Source organism: Eutrigla gurnardus, assembly GCF_963514095.1.
Source record: "Eutrigla gurnardus genome assembly, chromosome: 11".
In the NCBI taxonomy this organism is placed as follows: domain Eukaryota; kingdom Metazoa; phylum Chordata; class Actinopteri; order Perciformes; family Triglidae; genus Eutrigla; species Eutrigla gurnardus.
In genome coordinates, this window is record NC_139925.1 from 11,749,339 (window position 1) to 11,755,338 (window position 6,000).

The window sequence follows — 6,000 nt, forward strand, 5'->3', positions numbered from 1 at the left end:
AAGCATCTTAATCTCAGCGGGTTATCAGATCCAAAGATGTTTCATTTTGATTAAGAAATATTAAGTGATTTAGGTAAGTCCTCAGAGCTTCAAGGTATTTTTTTCTCTGCCATCTCAGGTCGTCTCTAACGTGACAACAGCATGCATTGATCTGTGGGGCCACAACAAACAGGTCATTTTCATTAGCTCATTTCTGTCTGACCTGAGGCATTCTTAGAGAGGCAGGCTTACGAAGTTAGGAAATAGGGCTGTCACACGGATCAATCTCCTGTCCCCTTCTCAGCCCAGATCAATATGAACCTGTCTCAGATGGGGACATCTACCACAAAATGTCACTCAGTAAAAACATACCTGGGGCATGTCTATGAGGGCTCCGTTATAGCAGGGAGATGAGAACGGAAAGATGAGGAGACGAAAAAGAAGAAAGAAGCATTTTGTAGGTGTAATTTCAGTTCAGACAAAAACTATCTGTCACAATATGTGGTGATATTGGAATGAAATTGTCATCATTACGCACACAAAGAGAATACAGAGAACTGGATGCTGAATTCAAGGTTATTACTCACAACTGGACAAAAGCTCTTTTGCAGCTGCATTGTGTAGACCTATGCAAATCCTCAAAATACACAAATCACAGCAAGTTACTCTAAAGTCAATCCTAGAACAGGCAGCTGTAGTTTTAGGGCGTTACCATGGTGACGGGCAAGGATATCGTGACAGGAGAGATTGATATGTGTGCATGTGTGCATGTGTGTGGTCCTGTGTGTCAGCTTAAAGGAACAGCTGCCAAACGCAGGCTGCAGTAGATGCAATTTTCTTTCTTCCCCCCCCATCTGGTGTCACACCCACACCTCTACACCCAGCAGCACAGCACCCTGCAAAGCTGAGGAATCAACAGCTTCAGGTCTTGTTAGCATCTGAGCGTGACATTTTAGCCTGGCTAAAAGATGAGTTTTTTTTTTTTTTTTTTTTTAGTATCCCAAAAAACTCATGTCTGCATGTTTGCGTGATGCAAAGTGACGCGTGATGCGAGTCGTGATACTGAAAAAACAAAAACGGAGTCCAACAGCAACTTAATCAGAACAGTAAAATGACTTATTGATTCCAACAACTGTATCACAGATGAGGCAATGATAAAAAAATAAAAAAAAGGAGAAAAAAGGGGGGGGGGGGAGGGAAGAAAAAATATAAGCAGCAAAAGATAATTTCGTAGTGAAATGATGATAGAAGTTCCGGGATAAACAAAACACTCCAGAGCAGTGTACTGAGAGAACAACACAGGTTTTTTTCTGACAAAAATAATACCTGTAGATTTAACAGATGGGGGAATAGGAAAAAAAAAAAACATTGAGGTAAAAGAATTTGAAGTGCAAACATACTGGTCCCCGGACATTGGATGACTCAGGTGGACGTTTTTTCATAAAACAGCTCATTTCTTTCAAACAACAAGGGGGCATCTATCCACCTGAGAGGAGGCATTTATTCAGGGAAAACTTCATTTATCATCTTCTATGTGATGGAAGACTTTGTATCGTGCATGAGCAACACGCGTGCACGCTGTGACCGACTTAATCAGTAGTGCCTTCGAGGTGCTTGCATGAAAGGGGTTTGTCTGGGCAAATATTCTTCAAGGGTGTCAGGAAATGCCAGCTCGCTGCTTGTTTGAACTAAATCAATCAATCAGTCAACCTGAATCAATCACTGCTACGGCCTTGGGGCCAGTGGCGTTCCTTCTCACTTGATTAATATCCTTTACGTTAGAAAATGCATTTGTCTGTCCAGTTTTGTGTCAAGAACGTTGGCACAACAACTGGTCGTGTCTACTGCCGAGATAATCTCAAGAATAACAACAATGACAATGCAAGTGTTTAATCGAGAAGAAAGTGAAGCTTCAACGATATTCTCTTTGTTTCACTATGTATCTATCGTACGCTCTCGCTCTCTTTGTCTGCGTTATATCCCTGAGTCATATAATTGCCCAAGCTAGTGTAATTCCACCCAATTTCTCTGTCATACAACCACACAAAGAAACCACTGATTTCATTTCTTGCGTGTTCAACCCTCCAACAACTCAGGGCACCATTGTATCTACTACTTGCGGGTTTACTGCTGCATAGAGGGAAATTAGCTTTTGAGGCATTTAGTATTATAAGGAAGAACGTTCCCCTCCAATAGAGAGTGGTTAATATCTTCTAAAAAGTATGTCTGTGGAAGAGGATTGGCTCGATGAAGAGAGGACGAAAACTGTTCCTTCCAGTGTGTAATTGTCGTTCCATTTTCCCAACTCGTCACTGTCGCCTACTTTCCCTCGCACCTGAATAAACCCCCTCAACTTCCTTCCATTCTTTTCCCCCTCTGTTTTGCCTGTCACCATAGTTACCCAAAAGATTTAGAGAAGGGCTACCGCATGTGTGTCAGTTTGTATAAAGAAACTAACAATCTCTAATTGGCTAATAAATATAGCTCAAAATGCCATGAAGCCAAAAGAAAGACATTAATGATACTATGGGGAAATTAGGCGCAGCTATTACTTTTGGAAAAAAAAAGATGCAAATGACGAGACTGACAACATAATGGAAACTAAAACCTTTTTCTTTTCCTTTCACTGAATCTGGTCTGTTTGTTATTGTGTCTACGTCCCACTCAAGAAATCTCTTTGTGAAACATGAATATACGTATAATCAAATAAATGCCTCATCCACACTGTTGGAATCATCTCAACATTCATCTCATGTTTGAAATTATTTTCAATAACAATAACCTAGGGTGGGCTGCACGGTGGTGTAGTGGGTAGCACTCTCACCTCATAGCAAGAGGGTCCCGGGTTCGATTCCCGGGTTCCTTCTGTGTGGAGTTTGCATGTTCTCCCCGTGTAAGCGTGGGTTCTCTCCGGGTTCTCCGGCTTCCTCCCACAGTCCAAAGACATGCAGGATGGGGATAGGTTCATTGATGACTCTAAATTGCCCGTAGGTGAGCATGAATGGTTGTCTGTCTCTACATGTCGGCCCTGCGATGACCCTGAATACAGGATAAGCGGTAGACGGAATGGATGGAATGACCTAGGGTTACGGTACTCCAACACAATACAATTGGAAGACTTCTAATCACTGGGTTACACTAGTTGGTCCACTTGCAGAAAAAGTGACTATAGGTCACCCTATCTGTATCAGTAAACCACTGAAAACCTACGAGTCTCATACACCACGAATGCATTGCCTCGGGTTTCACGAAGCTTTGAAAAGTTCCTCGTTGAACAAATCCCCTGACCTTGTTGAACAAACCAAAATCAATGAAGCCATTGGAGGACTGTCAACAAAAGACATCCTTTATTCATTCCCTCAGTCGCATCACCTTGCAGTTCGTTATCATCCAACACAGACCTGGATTAATCTCCATTTCAGACCCGATCTGACCACTTTCAAGTCAAAGTTAAAAACATTTTGACAGTGAGTACTCTACCCTATAATGGATTTGAAATAGCCTTCATTTGAACTGGCTGCTCCGGTTCCGGTTTCTGACATTTTTATTTGTGAATATTTCTTTATTTTTTACCATATTTGTATAATTCTGTCAAGAACTTCGACTTACCCCAGTGTATGATATGTCTTTACAAATGAATAACGTTGCCTTGTCTGTTCACTTCCTTCCTACATGAATAATGCATGTGTTTAGGTAACACATGGCTGGAGGTCTCGGAGAATGCCGACTGCTGTGTTTGACGCTCACATGTCATGACTCAACGTCATCTATACCTCACAAGGAAAAACACTTGACATCTAGAGGCGTGCTTTTCGGTGTTATCGCATTATATCAGTGTGAAACGAATGGAAGGGATTCACTCTGTCTTTTCTTTTCAGTATCACACTAACAGACATAGCTGTATGTCTATGAGACTCTTAGTCATACTGAATGACTTTTTTCTTGTATGTAACCAAAAGCCAGGGTCCATTTTGGCCAGAGGAGTCTCAGGCTGACAGATTATTTGGGGAGAAGAGCAAGAGCCGGCTGGCGATCAACCATCATAGCTTTTTTTTTTTTTTTTTTTTAGTAAAAAGCTTGAAGCTTTAAAATCAGAAATCTTCTACGTGTTGTCTTCAAAATGTTTTTTTTTTTTCTTTTCAGAGGGTTTTTTTGCACAAGCCTCTGAGCTATGAATAGACAGAGTGTTTGTCATGACAACCAATTACCCATTACAAAAGCAGTGAGGCTAAGTAAGGCAATTAAGTGTGGAAACAAAATTGTGTGTTAGGGTTTCTCAGTGCGCTTCTGCTCACGTACACATATGGAGGAACACACAGCAAACATGTTCCCAGAGGGGAGTTGCATACAGGAACATGCTTTTTATATTATTATTATTATTCGAGAGCAACCATACAGTAATGTCGTTTAATTACCTCATATGCATACTTATAAATCAAGCAATACCATTTAAAAATGAATGGGCATTATTATGCACAATGGCTTTAAATCGTTCATTAGTTCTCATATTTTTCAATGAATAGTGATTAACATTAAAACACACTTGTTCTTCCAAGCTATACCCCTCTGCTGCCAGGAAGAGTAATGTGATAACTGAATTATTATTTGCAGCAGCTTACATTTTGAACGTTGCATTGTGGTCCATGCACGGTGCATAAGGCTGCATGTGGTCCAACTCCCGTTTCTTTCTAGTTCCATATCTCACTCTTGCAGCCATCCGAAGCTCGTTGGCAGAGTGACATGACTGACAGTGTTGAACAAAAAAAACACCCTGCTGTAATAGAACTTCACATTATGGAGAAAAAAGGTCATGTATACCGCAAGGCTAAATGTCAAATCATAGCAAACACGCGGTAGAAACAGGTAACACATGTACATTACGTGTAGTTTGGGAGGTGGTCTGCGTCACCGTGCGTACATAGACGTCGATCTGACAAATGAGTGTCGGAATACATTATGTCAGAGTAAAAATGGCATCCTGCTTTGTAAAAAGGAAACATTGAACGCACCTCTGAGCTCTCACAGGTGGGCAGGTCGTCCCAGAGAGCATGTTGATGCTTTACAGAGCCTGTGGACAGTTTATAGATGAACCAGGTTTGTAAGCCTAATGGTCCTTGTATTGATTGGCCGGGGTATCCTCGCAAATCGCAGGGGTAGAATGAATAGTGAGATTCCCCCTGAGGATCTCTAAATGCATTTCAGCTCGTAGTTTTTATTGACCCTCCAGGAGCGGCCAACGCGGGGTTTATTTAAACACCTAATTCTACAATGGCCCGACGGATCTGTGAAGAAGACGTTGAAGGATGGAGTATTGGACATAATCCTGCCTAACCAGCTGACTGGTTATAATGAAGTGAACGGCTTTTAATCATATCTCAAATAAAGTGGCTGTGGTTAGTAAAGTCAGGAAGTAATAAACAATAAACTATATGCAAATGAAGAACCGTTACGTGATGAGATAAATGAGGCTGGATTGAACAAATGAATCAGCCCACGGAGGACGAGAGCGGCTAATTAGCTGTGCTGACTTCACAGTCGGCAGGCGGGATGGCAGGTTTATCGCTTAGCTGCTGTCAACTCGGTGCATCCACTGAGGCGTAAGGAGACTGTGGCCATCGCTAATCCCGGGATCAAACGCTACAGGTTCTCACATCTGCGTTAAGAGTCTGATGAAAGGTGCCAAACTCGGTGTTTCTGTGAGAGTCACAGCTGCAGATTAAGTGTGTGCCGTTCACACACAAAAGGACGTAATCGGAGAGAGCCGTCTCAGCTCAGCCACATGGAAAAACATGCTCACCCACACGCATAATGCACACACACGATAGATTGTTTTTTTTTTTTTATATACAGCATTTCTCTGCAGCCATTGTAACCTTTGTTCTCAGTAAGTGATGCTTAAATGTCAAATGGTTGTGTTAATGATTTTGTGTCTGAATTCCTGGAAATGTTCTCTTTCCCTTTAGAAAATATCCTCTTTCATCCGTTCCTTCCTGGAAGGAAAGAATAGCTGAATGGATTCGT